Source organism: Phyllobates terribilis, unplaced genomic scaffold, assembly GCF_046119375.1.
Source record: "Phyllobates terribilis strain yellow unplaced genomic scaffold, ASM4611937v1 Scaffold_3__8_contigs__length_932513732, whole genome shotgun sequence".
Taxonomy (NCBI): domain Eukaryota; kingdom Metazoa; phylum Chordata; class Amphibia; order Anura; family Dendrobatidae; genus Phyllobates; species Phyllobates terribilis.
Window position 1 is genome coordinate 459,748,539 of NW_027362763.1, and position 19,282 is coordinate 459,767,820.

A 19,282-nucleotide genomic window follows, 5' to 3' on the forward strand; every position below is an offset into this window, starting at 1 on the left:
TGAGTCAGAAATGCTACTAAGGGTCTTCCCCATGCTTTTCCCATGTCATTTGAGCACTGTTCCCATCGATTTGGGCAATTTTTATGCCCTCTGCAGACCGCCGGGGGGAGACGCCTGAAAAATGCTCAAGTTTCCCATAGACCTAAATTGGGCTCGTTACTCGGGTCGAGCACCCGAGCATTCCAATTTGCTCGACCTGAGCTCCCGAAAATTTTAGTTCTTGGCCATCACTAGTGCTCATAATTATTAATGAGAATGTTGGGTCGAATATTTGTGATTGGTTAACCCCTTCACCTCCCAGCCTGTTTTCACCTTAATGACCAGGCCAATTTTTTCAATTCTGACCAGTGTCACTTTCTGAGGTAATAACTCTGGAAGGCTTCAAAATATCCCAGTGATTCTGAAATCATTTTTTCGTGTCATATTGTACTTTATGTTAGTGGTAAATTTAGGTTGCTATGATTTGCAGTTAACTATGAAAATATAAAAATAAATTTAAAAAATATAAATATTTTACAATTTTAAACTTTAAAATGATATGCCCTTAAACTAGATAGTTATGGTACACAAAATAGAAAATAAATAACATTTAACACGTCTACCTTACTCTAGCTTTAATTTTTAAACATATATTTTTTTTGTTAAGAAGTTAGATTGGATAAAATTTTATCAGCAATTCCTCATTTTTCCAACAAAACCAATTTTTTAGCGACCACATCCCTTTTGAAGTGAATTTGAGGTCTCTATGTGACAGAAAATGCCCCAAATTGACACCATTTTAAAAACCACACCCCTTAAACCATGTTTAAGAAATTTGTTAGCCCTTTAGGGGCTTCACCAGAATTAAAGCAATGAATAAAGCAATTTGGAAGTAAAAAATTAAAATTTTACTTTTTCCATCAAAAATATTGAATTAGCCCCAAACTTTGCATTTTAAAAAGGGTAACAGGAAAAAATGGACCATACAATTTCTTGCGCAATTTCTCCTGAGTACACTGACACCCTATATGTGGTAATGTGGTAGAAAACTACTGTTTGGGTACACAGCAGGGCTCAGAAAGGAATGAGCACCCTTCAACTTTTGGAGCACAAAATTGGCTGGAATAGATAGCGGATGCCATGTTACAATTGCAGAGCCCATGATGTGCCCCAACAGTAGAAATTCTCCACAAGTGACGCCATTTTGGAAACTATACCACTGAAGGAACTTATCTAAAGGTGTGGTGAGCACCTTGAATCTTAAGGTGCTTCACAGAATTTTATAACTTTGAGACGTGAATATAAAAAAATCTAGCGATGAGCGAGAACTAAAATGTTTGGATACTCATTACTCAGGTAAAGGAAATCATAATGCTCGGGTGCTTGACCCGAGTAACAAGTACAATGTATGTCAATGGGAAACCCGAGCATTTTTCTGGCAGCCCTCCCCCCACAGGTCTGCAAGAGCTTAAAAGTTTGTCAAATCGATGGGAACAGTGCTGAAATGACATGAGAACAGCATGGGGAAGACCCCTGGAAGAATCCCAGGTCACTGCTGTGAACAATGTTGTCAGAGTATTACACCACTTTTATGGTCTGACTATACAACATACAGTATAGACCAAAAGTTTGGACACACCTTCTTATTTAAAGAGTTTTCTGTATTTTCATGACTGAAAATTGTACATTCACACTGAAGGCATCAAAACTATGAATTAACACATGTGGAATTATATACTTAAAAAAAAAGTGTGAAACTACTGAAAATATGTCTTATATTCTAGGTTCTTCAAAGTAGCCACCTTTGCTTTGATGACTGCTTTGCACACTCTTGGAATTCTCTTGATGAGCTTCAAGAGGTAGTCACTGGAAATGGTCTTCCAACAATCTTGAAGGAGTTCCCAGAGATGCTTAGCACTTCTTGGCCCTTTTGCCTTCACTCTGTGGTCCTGCTCACCCCACACCATCTCGATTGGGTTCAGGTCTGGTGACTGTGGAGGCCAGGTCATCTGGCGTAGCACCCCATCACTCTCCTTCTTGGTCAAATAGCCCTTACACAGCCTGGAGATGTGTTTGGGGTCATTGTCCTGTTGAAAAATAAATGATGGTCCAACTAAACGCAAACCGGATGGAATAGCATGCCGCTGCAAGATGCTGTGGTAGCCATGATGGTTCACTATGCCTTCAATTTTGAATAAATCCCCAACAGTTTCACAAGCAAAGCACCCCCACACCATCCCACCTCCTCCTCAATGCTTCACGGTGGGAACAAGGCATGTAGAGTCCATCCGTTCACCTTTTCAGAGTCGCACAAAGACACGGTGGTTGGAACCAAAGATCTCAAATTTGGACTCATCAGACCAAAGCACAGATTTCCACTGGTCTAATCTCCATTACTTGTGTTCTTTGGCCCAAACAAGTCTCTTCTGCTTGTTGCCTGTCCTTAACAGTTGTTTCCTAGCTGCTATTTTACCGTGAAGGCCTGCTGCACAAAGTCTCCTCTTAACAGTTGTTGAAGAGATATGTCTGCTGCTAGAACTCTGTGTGGCATTGACCTGGTCTCTAATCTGAGCTGCTGTTAACCTGCGATTTCTGAGGCTGGTGACTCAGAAAAAACTTATCCTCAGAAGCAGAGGTGACTCTTGGTCTTCCTTTCCTGGGGCGGTCCTAATGTGAGCCAGTTTCTTTGTAGTGCTTGATGCAACTGCATTTGGGGACACTTTCAAAGTTTGCCCAATTTTTCGGACTGACTGACCTTCATTTCTTAAAGTATTGATGGCCACTCGTTTTTCTTTACTTAGCTGCTTTTTTCTTGCCATAATACAAATTCTAACAGTCTATTCAGTAGGACTATCAGCTGTGTATCCACCAGACTTCTGCACAACACAACTGATGATCCCAACTCCATTTATAAGGCAAGAAATCCCACTTACTAAACCTGACAGGGCACACCTCTGAAGTGAAAACCATTTCTGGTGACTACCTCTTGAAGCTCATCAAGAGAATGCAAAGAGTGCAAAGCAGTCATCAAAGCAAATGGTGACTACTTTGAAGAACCTAGAATATAAGACATATTTTTAGTTGTTTCACACTTTTTTTTTAAGTATATAATTCCACATGTGTTAATTCATAGTTTTGATGCCTTCAGTTTGAATGTACAATTTTCATAGTCATGAAAATACAGAAAAAAATTTAAATAAGAAGGTGTCTCCAAACTTTTGGTCTGTACCGTACAAAAATGAAGGTACAATGGATTTTCCTGGAAAAAGTTCTTTCCAGGGTAATGACTAGTGTTGAGCCACCCCCGTAGTGTTCGAGTTCGGTTCGGTTCGTCGAACACCCGTGTGTTCGTCGAACTGTTCGTCGAACACCTTCGAACACCGTTAAAACCAATGGCAGGCAAACAAAAACACATAGAAACACATAGAAAACACCTTCAAAGGTGTCCAAAAGCTGACAAACTGCTCAGAAGACACAACTAACACATGGAAAAGTGACAAGTACATATAGTCATGCGAAAAGAAAAGAGGTGGAGGAGTAAAAGGAGGGGGAGACACAGATATAGGCATGTCATGCCCTTCTAAAATCCAAAAAGTGAGAAGCCGAGACGGCCAGTCCGCTCCTGCCCGTGCCACCTCCGTGTCGCCGGGTTTGTGCCAGAGCCGCGGTGAACCCTGACGGCCAGCCCCCCTCTCCCAATACTGGTGCCTGTCCGCTGGTGGGTCGAGAGAGCCCCCCTGTGGTGGAGGCAGCTCTAAGCTTTTTAATTTAAATTGTCCCTCTAATTTGAATGAATACACTTTAAATCCATTTACAAGGATCTATTGGAGGGCAAGTCTCATGCCAGCAGCCGCGTAATTCCAGCTCCAGTAGCGTCCACTAAAGCTGCTGCAGTTAAAAAGCTTTTATAAGGATCGAGCTCGGCTGTCCACCGCAAGGCATCCTAGTGCCAGTCCCAGCCCCTATGCCTTGGGGTGCCTCCTGATGCTCTTCACTGAGTATCCCGTGGTCCCGAAGCATTTCCTTTGAAAAAATTAAGTGTCCAAACTACAGGTGGTGTAGCTTGCTTAACAGCCGGGATAATCCGCTGACTAGCAGACACTGCTACTAGGCACAAAGTATTTCCTGGGCTAGATGCAGTTAAAAATTTGTAAGTAGATACTCTCGTTGGATGCTGAGAAAGCATTCCATAAGGTCTCCTGGCACGCCATATATGATTCTCTTAAAAAGCTTGGGGTAGGGGTCTAGGGGACCCTTTTATAGCCAAAATCACGGCCCTGTATCACAATACGTCACCTAGGCTGAAGATAAATGGAACTGTAGCACCGAGGGCTCGGTTGCTACAGACGTATTGCACCTCACCCAGAGGTGTGATATCTCACTCTCAGATAAGGATGGAGTGTGGATCAGGACCCGACACCTGCATGCATTACACCACATTGCCGTGGGGCAGGGCGACCAATATGCCCCTGAGATGGGCACGACAGTCCCTGTCCCTGGCTGGAGTGGGGGGAGGGAACACTGAGGAAGGGGAACCCTGCAGTGCAGGAGCAGGGAGGAAGCAGTTCCTGGGTGCATTGAGAAGGGAGTATAAAAGGTGGGCACCATCTTAGTTCAGTGCAGAGAAGTCTGAGCAGAAGTGGCAGGGAGCAGGGGCTCTGCATGAGCTCTGCTCCGGAGGCGGGCCTAGTAACAGAGGCCCAGGCCTGCAAGAGGGAGAAGGAAGGAAGAGGAGCGGAGAAGGCTCCAGGAACGAGGAATGAAGGGATCCCAGGGGTGCGGACGGGCGAGTCGCCACCGCACGCCCGAATCCACCTGCGTGGAGGGGTCAGGCCAAAGGGGGAGACCGGTCCCCGAACTAGTGGAGGCAGGAAACGACCCTCAGCTAGAAACCGGAGGCTCTGACATTTTATGTGGCGCAGCCCCTTGATCCACCCGCTAGGAAGGCACCACATAGGGTCAGGGAAACTGGCGCCAAGTTTACCAAGAGGAGGCCCGAGGCAGCCGGACAGAAGTGTTGGTAAGAAAGGCCAGACAAAGGACACACAAAGGGGGTCCTGTGAAGCGCTCCAAAGTTATCTGGGAGTTGTCTGAGCCCCTCACCTGGTGAGCACAGTACGACGTGGGCAGCCGTTACCTGCAGACGTGGTCTGGATAATAAGAACTGTGAGTAAAGGCCCTGAACTGCATCACTGACTCCGTGTCGTTACTGCTGCTGCCCTGCACCATCACCCCCATCCTCCGCATACACTGCCCTGAGGCTATACTCCTCCCGTGGGGAGTTATGCTACGCTCTGCTGCACCCACAACACCAGCCTTAGCGGTCTGCCCTGTAGCGGCGGTTCACTCTGACCGCAATCCACGGGTGGCGTAGTCGGACATTTAAACATCAAAACCACATAAATAGTTCCGCCACTGGTTTGACCGCCCTGAGCCACGGAACCGGATCGCCGCCACGAAGACTACAACCACCAGCATCCACCAAAAAGGGTCCGGCTCCGGGTGTCCCAAGGCCCAGGGGGTGCGTCAGAACATTTTCATCACCTTTCACAATCACCAATGGGACAAGGCAGGGATGTCCTCTGTCCCCTCTCTTATACATCCTAGTGACGGAGCACCTGCTCTCATCAATTCGCCATAACCCCAATATTAGGTGGATTGAGGTGGGAGGCACCGAGTACAAGTGCTCTCTATTTGCTGATGATGTCCTAGTATATATCACTCAATCAGATATATCCATCCCTGCTGTTATGGCTGAAATAGATCACTTTGTTACATGGTAAAATTTTAAAATCAATGCAGCGAAGTCTGAGGCCCTCGATGTCTCCCTCCCTAAATCCATATAGGATTCCATCCAGTCCAACTTTCCCTTTGCCTGGCCCTCACAGGGTATCAAATACTTAGGAATTCCTATTCATAGAGACCTCTCCCATCTATGTTATCTTAATTTTGGGCCCTTTATTGAACAATTCCATACAGACCACGGTTGGCAAGTTGGAACTGTGAGATTCACTACGTGCACCACTGGTATTTTGTGGAAAAGCACATGTAAGATTCTGCAACAGTCTCTGCTGATACTCCTGCATGCGTGCATCCCTTTCTATGGCAGGAATAATTTCTGCAAATTTACTTTTGTACCGGGGATCTAACAGTGTGGCAACCCAGTAGTCAGGATTATTTCTAATTCTCACAATTCGAGGGTCATGTTGCAGGTAGTGCAGCAAGAAGGCACTCATGTGTGTTGCGCATCCATGAGCACCAAGTCCCTGTTGTGTTGGTGGCGAGGTAACAATCATGCTTCCTTCCTCTGTCCTCTCCCCCCAACCTCGCACAACAGAAATGTGATCAAGGTCTCCCTCATCTGATGAGTCTTCCATCAGTTCGTCCTCCACTTCTTCCTGGGCTCCTGCACCTTCCTCACTAGTTTGGCTGCTACCATGCACCCTGGTAAAATCATCTCCCCCACCCTCACATGCCTGCCGCCCTGGTGCTGCCGACCGTCTGGACCTTGCAGATGTTAGCCCTTCCGCATACAACTCCTCCTCCTCTACTTCCTCCACCTCCTCTTGTGCCACCACCTGACTCCGAATTCTGTTTAACATGTGCTCCAGCATGTAAATCCCTGGAATAGTCATGCTGATAATGGCATCGTCAGCACTAAACATCTTCGTCGCCATTTCAAAACTGTGCAGAAGGGTGCATAGGTCCCTGATCTGAGACCACTCCTCCAGCGTGATTTGCCCCACCTCTGAATCTCGTTGGCCCAGGCTATACGTCAGAACGTATTGCAACAGGGCTTGTCGGTGCTGCCACAGTCGCTGCAACATGTGCAGAGTTGAATTCCACCGGGTAGGCACATCGCATTTTAGCCGGTGAAGTGGCAGGCCCAACGACTTCTGTAGAGATGTAAGTCGCTGAGCTGCGGGATGCGAACGGCGGAAGTGAGCACACAGCGACCGTGCCCTCTGCAGAAGGCCATCTAGTCTGGGATAGTGGGCTAAAAATTGCTGGACAACCAGGTTCAACACGTGAGCCATACAAGGCACGTGTGTGACATTGCCCCGGCGAAGGGCCGCACCCAGGTTTGCAGCATTGTCGCACACGGCCTTCCCTGATTTCAGGTCCAGTGGAGACAACCATTCATGAAATTGGTTCTCCAGAGCTGACCACAACTCCTCAGCTGTGTGACTCACATTTCCCAGACATTTCAATGTAAAAACCGCCTGATGACGTTGAGCCCTACTGCCAGCATAGTAAGGAGGTGTGCAGGATCCCTTCTGCGCAGTTAGAAAGCTTGTGTCATGACCAGACAGGCTTTGGGTGCAGGTGGAAGACCGAGAGGAGGTTGAGGAGGCAGAAGCAGTGGAGGAAAAATGACATAAAGAGGATTGACGCACAACTCGTGGGGACGGCAAGACTTGGACAGCAGCCCCTTGTCCTGCTGTCACCATAGTTACCCAGTGCCCAGTCAGCGACATGTAACGCCCCTGTCCATGCCTACTCGTCCAAGTGTCTGTGGTGAAATGCACCCTGTCACACACAGAGTTTCTCAAAGAAGCGGTGATGTTGTGTGCGACATGCTGGTGGAGCGCAGGCACACCTTTCTTTGAGAAGTAGTGCCAACTGGGCATCTGGTACTGGGGCACTGCGACGGACATAAGGTCTCGAAAATCCTCTGTGTCCACCAGGCGGAAAGGCAGCATTTCTGTAGCCAAGAGCTTGCAGATGGTGAAATTCAACCTCTTAGCTTTCTCATGGCTAGGAGGAAATGGTCTTTTACTTGTCCACATCTGAGGGACCGAGGGCTGGCTATTGTGCTTAGACGGGGTTGATAAGGGTGTCCCCGGCAAACTGCCGGTCTGTGAGGAAGATGCAGGCGGACATGTTAGGTTGCCTTGATCCAAAGGTGGTGCTATCGATGTCGGACAGCGCTCAAGACCAGCTGGTGTTACCACCTCCAAAGAAAATGATGACCTGCCAATCACGCTGGCTGTTGCGGGTAAAGAGGTGGCAGGTCTGCGCCCCAAAACAGGTGTGACTGCTGTCCCCCCAGTCACAGAGGATGAAGAGGCCGCGGATGCACAAGATATGGCAGACGGTGGTTGGCCCGGCCGGCTAGACCGCATTGTAGCACACTGAGCTTCCCACTGCAACTTATGCTTCATGTCCATGTGCCGGTTCATGCATGAAGTACTCAAACTATGTATTTTTTGGCCTCTACTTAGCTTTTGCTGACAAATGTTACAGATAACACGAGTTGGGTCATCTTTATCGATCTGAAAAAATGCCCAGGCTATGCAAGGCTTAGCACCCATGCGACCTGAAGAGCCACCACGACTTGTGGTGAGAGGCAGAGTTGTGTTTGAGGATGCAGTTGTTGACGTGCTTCCAGTACTACGTCTCTGTCCAGGAAGGCGCAACCTGACCTCGTCGTCACTAGCATCTTCCTCCACCTCCTCTGCTGACCTCATCTCTTGGCTGACTGTGGGTTGACAGTAAGTGGGATCTCCGACCTCATCATCATCACCCTGTGCGTTATCACACCTGTCGTCCTCAGAGCCAACCTGTTCCTGCCCTGACAAAAAACTAAAGTTGTCGCTCCAATCAGGTATTTGAGTCTTATCATCGTCTTCCTCATTGTCTCCACCAACAGGAGTTACAGTTTGGGAATGAGGGTCTACATTATGGTCAGAACCTTCTGCGTCTGGTCCTGGATCCGACTCATAAAGATTCTGGGCATCAGTGCAGATCATTTCCTCGTCTGGATTCACAGAAGCGCTGGAGTCGACCTCTGATTCCCAGGCTATAGTATGAGTAAACAGCTCTGCAGACTCAACCATCTGTTCTACCTCATACTCAGACGGGCAGCTGGAGATTTGGGAGCTGTGAGGAAGCAAGTGCGATTTGGGTGACACCTTTGAGGACTGGAGTATTTGTGATGTTGAAGTTGATGTGGAGGAGAGCCCACTTAAAGGAGCACTTGATATCCGTTGAAGCACCTGCTGTTTTTGTGCCTCATCTGGAATTTGTAGCGATTGGCGTGGCCGTAAGAAAGGGATCTTATCACATTGTCTGCTAAAAGAAGTAGACATTTTAGTTTGGCTGGAAGATGGTCTTTCTTCTGCACCTACCCCACGGACACAACCTTTTTTCCCCTTCCCAACACGCCTATTCCCCTTTCCACCAGCAGCAGGCCTTTTTCCACTCATTTTGGTGGTTAACTAATTCACAACTTTGGAGTTGTTTGCACAAAAAAACAATGGATGGTAACCGAGCAGAGCTGAGTGGCCAAACTGTGGTATTAGGCCAAAACTATTGGCTGGGTTAGATGCAGAAAAAAATTATTTTTAATTTGCAACCTGATGGAGGTCAGTATAGATGGACTAATAGACCAAGTCCCACACACCGCTAGAAGCCCAAATATTTTTTCAGAGCTAGATGCAGAAAATTTTTTTATTCAATTTGCAACCTGATGGAGGTCAGTATAGATGGACTAATAGACCAAATCCCACACACTGCTAGAAGCCCAAATATTTTTTCAGAGCTAGATGCAGAAAAAAATTATTTTTAATTTGCAACCTGATGGAGGTCAGTATAGATGGACTAATAGACCAAGTCCCACACACCGCTAGAAGCCCAAATATTTTTTCAGAGCTAGATGCAGAAAAAAATTATTTTTAATTTGCAACCTGATGGAGGTCAGTATAGATGGACTAATAGACCAAGTCCCACACACCGCTAGAAGCCCAAATATTTTTTCAGAGCTAGATGCAGAAAAAAATTATATTCAATTTGCAACCTGCTGGAGGTCAGTATAGAAGGACTAATAGAACAAGTCCCACACACTGCTAGAAGCCCAAATATTTTTTCAGAGCTAAATGAAGAAAAAAATTATTTTTAATTTGCAACCTGATGGAGGTCAGTATAGATGGACTAATAGACCAAGTCCCACACACTGCTAGAAGCCCAAATATTTTTTCAGAGCTAGATGCAGAAAAAAATTATTTTTAATTTGCAACCTGATGGAGGTCAGTATAGATGGACTAATAGACCAAGTCCCACACACCGCTAGAAGCCCAAATATTTTTTCAGAGCTAGATGCAGAAAATTTTTATATTCAATTTGCAACCTGATGGAGGTCAGTATAGATGGACTAATAGACCAAGTCCCACACACCGCTAGAAGCCCAAATATTTTTTCAGAGCTAGATGCAGAAAAAAATTATATTCAATTTGCAACCTGCTGGAGGTCAGTATAGAAGGACTAATAGAACAAGTCCCACACACTGCTAGAAGCCCAAATATTTTTTCAGAGCTAGATGCAGAAAAAAATTATTTTTAATTTGCAACCTGCTGGAGGTCAGTATAGATGGACTAATAGACCAAGTCCCACACACCGCTAGAAGCCCAAATATTTTTTCAGAGCTAGATGCAGAAAAAAATTATATTCAATTTGCAACCTGCTGGAGGTCAGTATAGAAGGACTAATAGAACAAGTCCCACACACTGCTAGAAGCCCAAATATTTTTTCAGAGCTAAATGAAGAAAAAAATTATTTTTAATTTGCAACCTGATGGAGGTCAGTATAGATGGACTAATAGACCAAGTCCCACACACTGCTAGAAGCCCAAATATTTTTTCAGAGCTAGATGCAGAAAAAAATTATATTCAGTTTGCAACCTGATGGAGGTCAGTATAGATGGACTAATAGAATGACGCTATGCCCAAAAGATTTTACTTCACTAGGTGCAGTAAAAAAATTGGTATTCTATACACAGGTGGTATATCTTGCAACACAGATAGGCTACTCCACTGACTAACACACTCTGCAATAGGCCAAAAAGGATTAGCTTTGCTAGATTCAGCCAAATGCTGTGAAAAAAACTTGCACAGCACTGGCACAGACCTGCCTGGCAAAAACTGATAGGAACTGATGTAACCTAGTCCTGAAAAGGACTCCAATTACAATTAGTCTTTACTCCCACAATCTATCTATTTAAGAGCACAGACCTGCCTGATAAAAGTCGTAGGAAATGCTGTAACCTAGTCCTTAAAAGGACTGCAATCACAACTCTTCCCTACTCCCAAGCTATCTGTAGATTTGTGTGAAATTTGGCTTGAAATTAACAAGGTATAGCACACACAGCAACAGCGGTGCCGTCTAACACGCAGCTGCAGCAGTGAGAAAATGGTGGCGACGGGGAAAATGGCTTGGTCTTATAGGGCAAGGACATGTGACATACACTGCCAATCACACATGCCCTTGCTTGTGTGAAAAAAAGCACTTCGCTCCGTGTGTGCGCTGCTGATAGGCTGACAGATTGCACCTCCCCACTGCAAATGCGGGAAAGAGAAAAAAAAATGGAGATCTTTATTGTTCCTGCAGAGATCCATCCCCTGCCCCTCCCCCCGCCCCGCTGTACACTCAAACTGCGTATTAACATTAATTTTCATCATTACTGAGAAAAAATCCAGTTATGATTTTGGTGCACGAACAGTTATCGAACATAACCTCGAACAGCCGAATTTTTCTCAAATTGTTCGTGTTCGCCGACCGGCTCGAACACCGCCCAAAACAGCTCGAATTTGAGATTGGCGAACAGTTCGAGTAGAACAACGCTCATCTCTAGTAATGACTTGTACATAAGGTAAAATAAATAACCAAAAACAATAATGCTCCTTTTAACATTTTACTATCTTATCTGGCCATGTGGTGTGTGAGACATGATCAGACACATCATGTTTCATTTATGAAAGAGGGACTCTGAATGTCACAAAGCCTATTTTTACAGGGCCATCAGGTGGCCCTTAATATTGTTAAAGGGCCAGCAGTCGGACCTCACTATTGTTAAAGGGCCATCAGCCGGCAATGCTTTGCATAGCCACATATAACTACTGCAATATAGCATCCATCTGAGGTAGTCAAATTTTCTTTTTCGTATATATTCTGTAAAGTTTGAAACTTGGATTTCCAGCAGGCAGCCCTCACAATTTATAGAGTGCCAGCAGGTGGCCGCTATGATTTTTAGAGGGCCAACAAGTATCTTGGGGACAGATGAGACCAAGATAGAGCTTTTTGGTAACGCACATCTTTCAACTGTTTACTGTAAATGGAATGCGGCTTACAAATAAAAGAACACAGTACTTCTAGTCAAATATGGTGTAGGTTTAAAGATATTTAGCGGTTACCCTGCTGACTCTGGCACAGAATGATTTGACTTTGTTCAAGGCATCGTGAAATGTGAAGATTCCCAAAGGATTTTGGTTTGCAATGTAGTGCCCAGTGTCATAAAGCGGGCTTTGCATCCTTGGTCATGGGTCTTCCAGTAGGACAATGACCCCAACCATAATTCAAGAAGCGCCCAGAAATGGATGGAAACAAAGCACTGGGGAGATCTGAAGTGGTAATTCCAACTCCAGTGGTGTCAAGTTTCCCACCACTACCTTTTATATACAGAAAATACAAAGAAACCGTGAATAAACACATTAAATCTGGAATTTTTTTTAAGTTTGATTAATTTCTCTCAAATTTGAAAAATTTCGGTCAACTTCGATGAATTTCTGTCAACTATGATAAATTTCTGTCAACCTTGATTAATTTATGAGTACAGATCACCGTAAAAATTATGAATTGGTGAATGAGTACATAGATAACATCAATCAAGTTATGCACTGTGGAAGATACGTATGTGACCAGAATGAACACTCATTTACAGCTGATGATACCTCCTAGCACCTGTCCCTATTCTAAAAGCAGCTATCAGTGTTATTAGTAGGGAATAGACTTTTTTTTTTCAGCACAGAGTATAATACAATAATCCCTGACTAGATGCCTGTAAGATACTATCTCAACTACTATAGGTCACCAGTAAACAAATCACAGATAAGAGAGGCAGCATTGTACAATAACAAATAAAATTTAACCAGCTCCGAAGAGGTTTTTTTGGTACTTTACACTACCAAACTTTGAAGCAACGCAACCAACCCTGCCTGCTTAGATGAATTTATAATTACAGATTACCGTTAAAAATTCTGAGTCGGTCAACAAGTGCATGGAAAATTAAATCAAGTAATGGATTGTTCTAGGGATGTATGCATCCAGAATGAACACTCATTTCCATCTGATACTGCCATCTAGCACCTGTCCCTATTCTAAAAGCAGCTAACAGCGTTATCAATAGGGAATAGAATTTTTTTTTAAGCACGGTGTATAATACATTAATCCCTGACTAGATGCCTGTAAAACGCTATCACAAATGCAATAGGTCACCTGTATACGAATCTAAGATAAGAGAGGTAATATTGTACAATAAAAAAATAGAATTTAACTGGCTCCGAAGAGGATTTTTTGGTACGTTGCACCACCAAACTGTGAAAGAATGCAAGCAACCCTGCCTGCTTTCATGAATTTCTAATTGCAGATCACCGTTAAAAATGCTGAATCAGTCAACGAGTGCACTGAAAGAATCAATCAAGATATGCACTGTGGAAGATATGTATGTGACCAGAATATGAACACTCATTTCCAGCTGATGATACCTAGCACCTGTTCGTATTCTAAAAGTAGGTAACAGCGGTATCAATAGGGAATAGATTTTTTTTTGCAGCACAGAGTATAAGTCAATAATCCCTGGCTGGATTCATGTAATACACTATCCATACTGCAATAGCTCACCCATACACAAATTTCAGATAAGAGAGGTAACATAGTGGAATAAAAAATATAGATTTTAACTGGCTCCAAAGAGTTTTTTTGGTTTGTTGCAGCACTAAACTGCAGGAAAACAAGCAACCCTGCCTACTTTGATGAATTTCTGAGTGTAGATTTTATTAAAAAACGTGAATCTGTCAATAATTCTTGGAAAAAAGCAATCAAGTTATTAGACAGTGTAATAGATGTGTACATCCAGAAAGAACACTCAGTTACAGCTGATGATAGCTGCATTTAGAATACGTAAAGGTGCTAGGTATCTGCGGTATCAATATGGAACAGATTTTTTTTGCTTGCTTGCAGCAGCAAGAGTATAAGGCAATAATCTCTTTCTGGATGTGTGTAATATGCTATCCATAGTGCAATAGCTCACCCATACATGAATTTCAGAAAGAAGTTAATATTGTAGAATATAGAATCGATTTTAATTGGCCTTCCCATTATTTATGAGTAAGTCTCCTATTCTGTTATTGTTTATGCAGCAAGTTCAAGGGCTGCAAAAAATTAGGATGCACTCCAATACCAATTTAAAGAGACGTTGGGAAGGGCCTCAGAAAAATTGTTTTAAAAATTATTAAGGAGTGGGTCACTGTGACGACACAGCTTCTAATCTTAATTAGCAAGACGTCTAGATTTGTTAGGCCAAGAGAAACACACTATTGTGTTTGTATTAACGTTTGAAATGTGTATTTCTTTAATTGGTCAAGAAGGATAGACTATTGTTTGAGTAACCCTGCATGTTGACACTTGAGCTGATATTTACTGAAACTGAAACCAGCGGAAGGGTGAGACTGTGTAATTTTGCACCATCTTGGGTATTTGCTGGGACTGACTTATATGTTTATTGTCTGTTTGGTGGTTAAATAAAATATTGGCGCAATGTTTTATCCTCACCTTGTGGTGTCTTAGTAGTATAGTGCCCATGGGAAACCCCAGGTCTTAACATTTTGGTGGCAACAGTGGGATACTACTCAGCCCAGCGTTTTCGGGGAGATGTAATGGGACTAGTGTTGGCACACACCGTCCAAGGGGCTCCACAACCAAGGAGGCATATAGACAGACCCAGCAGACCATAGGTGAGGCATACACAGCGGGTTTTGGATGCTACCATGTCCAACCCCACCAGCTCATCCTTGGGAGGAAGACCAGAGGGGATATACAGCCGCAACGAAAAACGGCAACTACAGGAGCTGTGCCAGCTTCGACGGATTGAATACCAAGCCACCGTAACTCATCGGATTTAATTCAGGAACCACAGGATGCTGAGGACGGCATGTGTGGATGCAATGAATATGAGTCAGTTCTCGTCAATTACGCGTGGAGTTTATTCGCAAGGAAGACATGAAATATGCTCTGAGGAAACAGTATGTTACAAAATTTTGTTCTCATGAATGTGAGACCTCTTACATTCATGTCTGTGTTTATAGACATGCTGATGGACTGTCCCCAATAAGTGGAGAAGGATTATTGGAATCCAATCAGGTGTGGCTAATTAAGATGAGGGAGCAATGTGACAACAAAGCTTCTAATCTTAATTAGTCTGACATCTAGATTTGTTAGGCCAAGAGAAATAAACTATTGTGTTTGTGTCAACTTTTAAAATGTGTATTTCTTTAGTTAGTCAAGAAGGACAGACTATTGTTTGTGTAAGCCTGCATGTTGACACTTAAGCTGATATTTTCTGAAATTATGGTCTGTTATCTCTGGTGACAGGGACTGAGGGTCATGAAACAATGATGTTTACTAAAATGCTGATTTCATATTGGCCAAGGCCAGCTAGCTGATAGACTAGCTAAACAGGAGGACAAACTGCAGATCGATTAGATGTTCTAATAATGTAAGTTAAACTCATCTCACCTTTCCCCCTGACCTGTGAATGATAACCTTAGCCTCAGTTATAAATATAAAAAGAGATTTTGATCCTGCTGCAAAAGAATCAGAAGATCAGAGCAACTCTTCAGTACAGTAGTTTGGTAGCATGGCTCCATCCACAGAGACATAGATTTGGATTCTACAGGATTGCAGCCTAAGGGTACACGGGCCTGACTGGAAGGGTACAGATCTGCTCCTTTGACCATCAGAGAACCCTTATATAAATTTAGGGAAACCAGGTTGGGACAGTGAGGTCACCTGGCCCAATGGATATGTTGTTTGGGGTTGCCAGGTAGAACCCTCCAGTTGCCTGGAACCCATGGAGACGTTCGGAGAAGCCAAATTGGAATCAGCTGGTCATCTAGCCCCATTCAAACTCTCAAAAAAGTCAGTGTGTGACCCTTGGGTCTCCTGGCCTTGTACCTCAAAGGACTGTCAGCATCCTAAGCTTTCTGCTAACTCCTCTCTGTGGTGGCAAAAGCAGGGGGAGGCTCTGTGTTGTCTGAGTAGTATTAGGCCCATGGAAGACCTCGAGTCTTCATAGTCTCCTATACTGTTATAACGTATGTAGCAATTTCAAGGAGTGCTAAAACTTAGGATGCACTCCAATACCAATTTGAGTCGTAATGCAGGGCCTCAGTAAAAAAAAATATTTCCATTATTATGGAGTGGGTCTCCTAGACTGGTAATGCCCATGCACAACGTGCGTGGGCTGAAAAACATTAACAACTGGAGGGTATACATATATATATTAAAGTATGTTAGAGGTACGCCTATAAAAATTGTTCATGCGGGCATCATAAACACCCTCAAAAAAATTAATCGGGTGGTTGCATGATGATCACCCTGTTGATACGGTGGTGGAGGATGAGAAGAAAGAGGAAGATGACATAAAAAAGATTAAATTCTGAAGCGTATACTCATGTTTGGGTGGGAAGGGGTGCATGGAAATAGACCAGAAAAAAACTGGATTTGAGTTTGTGTTCCGCTGCTGTCATCCAGTGGTGTTGAGAAGTCTGGCCCAATCTAGCCTTTGTTCATTTTGATCAGAGTCAGCCTGTCAGCATTTTAATTTGACAGGTAGACGCACGTATCAGTTATAATACCCCCGACGGCACTAAAAACCCTCTCTGACAAAACGCTTGCAGCAGGGAAGGCCAAGACCTCTAAGGCATAGAAAGACATTTCATGCCACATGTCCAGCTTGAATATCCAATAGTAGTAAGGCATAGAGGAATCACAGAGGATGTTGTTACAGTCAGCAAGGTACTCCTTCAGCATCTTACAAAACGTTTCCCTCCTTGTCAGCGTACCCCACGCATCAGGGTCTGGGTGCTGGGAGGGACTGAGAAAACTGTCCCAGATCTTTGACAGTGTTCCCATGCCTCTGCTGCATCTGGTTTATGTCTTTCTCGTCTGTACTCATTGGTTGTACAAGGAACTGCTACTTCTGCCACCAGCGTTGTCAGATGGGAATGTTCTGGTACTGCAACATTTTATTAGACCTGTCTGCCACGGGAAGGAGAGATAGAAAGTTCTCCCTGTAGTGCGGTTCTAGAGTGCGACGAACCAATAATTACTGTTGCCCAAAATGCGTACAACGCTAAGGTCATGGTAAAGGAAGTGGAGCATAAACTCAGCCATGTGTGCCAGACTGCCAACAGTCAAGATATTCCTGTCCCCACCAAGAGGACAACTGTCCATCTTCTCCTCCCCATCCTCCTCATGGTTCTCTTTCTCATTCTCCCCTTTTCAGGTCATCCATGCTGAACAGATGGTATGAATGTGGTGTGGGTTGTACTATCTGTAGCACAGGAAACCAGTTCCTGTTCCTCCTCCTGCTCCTCCTCATTATAAACCAATCCACATTAAGATGAGATGAGGCTTGGCTGGGTAGCATCACCCTGTATAGTTTCTTGCTCCATATCATCATGCTCCGTCTGCCATGCCTCCTATTTAATTGTGAGCAGCGAACCTTTCAGTAGACAGCAAAGCAGGATGGTGATGTTAATTATGGTGTCACCGCTGCTTACCATCTTGGTGGAGTCCTCAAAGTTTTGGAGGATGGCACAGATGTCAGACATTCATGCCCATTCAACAGCTCTTATGTGTAGAGGCTAAATTGAATTACGACGGGCATGTTGAAGCTGGTACTCAACAACTGCCCTCTTCTGCTCACAAATCCTTCCCAACATATGTAACGTTGAGTTCAAACACATGATGACATCGCAAACTAGTCATTGAGCTGGAAGCTGCAAACGCTACTGAAGCATGGCGAGGGCGGCGGAAGCTGTAGCTGACTTTTGAAAATGGGCACAAATGCGTTGTACTTTCACAAGCAGTACGTGTACGAGGTTGCCAAGCTTCAGAGCCGCCTCCAGGTTCCTGCCATTATCACACATGATCATGCCTGGCTGTAGGTTTAGCGGTGAGAGCCTCAGATCTGACTGTTCTGTTACAGCTTTTAACAACTCTGCAGAGGTGTGTGGTTTGTCACCTAAGCATATAACATAGTAACATAGTAAAATAGATTTTAAGGTTGAAGGAAGACTAAGTCCATCTAGTTCAACCCATAGCCTAAAGCACAGCCTGTTGCCACTTGGCCGAGGCAGTGCTGCAGTGCTTCCAGCTTGCAACTGATGGAATTTCGGAGATGGAGGCTGAAGAGGAGAGGAGGAGGAGGAGGTGCAGGAGCTGTAGAATGTGGGTCAACACTGATTGACCCAGGCCCACAATCTTAGGCATCAGGAGGACATGTTCCATCCCAGGGTCCGACTGGGTCCCAGCTTCCACAATATTAACCCAATGTGCCATTAGTGAAATGTAAAATCCCTAGCCACAAGCACTTGTCCATGTGTCTGTGGTTAAGTGGACCTTTCCAGTAACTGCATTGGTGAGGGCACAGGTAATGTTCTGGGACACGTGCTTGTGTAAGGCAGGGATGGAATACCGGGAGAAATAATGGCGGCTAGGGACCGAGTACAAAGGGACAGCTGCCGCCATGAGGTTGTGTAAAGATTCTGTCTCCACGACCCTATAAGACAACATTTCAAGTGCAAGCAGTCTATAAATGTGGGAGTTTAGTGCTGTGGACTGTGGGTGGTTGGCAGCATATTTGCACTTGTGTTCAAAGGACTGGGGTAGGGACAACAGAACGCTGCGCTGGGACAAGGACGTGGACGTGGTTGCTGATGCTGGTGTTTGCAAGTATGCAACGACAGGTGCCGGGCAGGAGTCATCTTTGCCTGTGCCACGGATAGGGGATTGGCGTGCATGCACAATAGGGGAACAGGCAGTGGTGTCACCAGTAGACATTGTTTCTGGACCGAGGCATTCGGTTCAACTAGTGCTTTGCTGTCATGTGCCTGAGCACCAGGTTTTGGTCAGCCTGGTAGTTTTGCTGCCCCTGCTGATGCTGGCATGGCAGATGTTGCAAATGGCCTTTTTGGGGTTATCTGGACAGTCTTTAAAAAAGAGTCAGACTCCGGAAGATCTAACAGTTGGACTGGCAACTTCCCTTGTGTTGGTGTTCTGGGGAACAGTTGCCTGCCTTGTGTCTGTGGCCACCCCACAGCTTGTTTCTGTTGTGGTGCTATGCCTCCTTCGCCCTCTGTGCTTCTGTCCTCCCTATGCATGCAACCTTGCCAGGTTGGGTCAGTGACTTTAGCATCCACCACCTCATCTTCCATGTACGCACCCTGGGCCTCCTCCTGACTTGCTG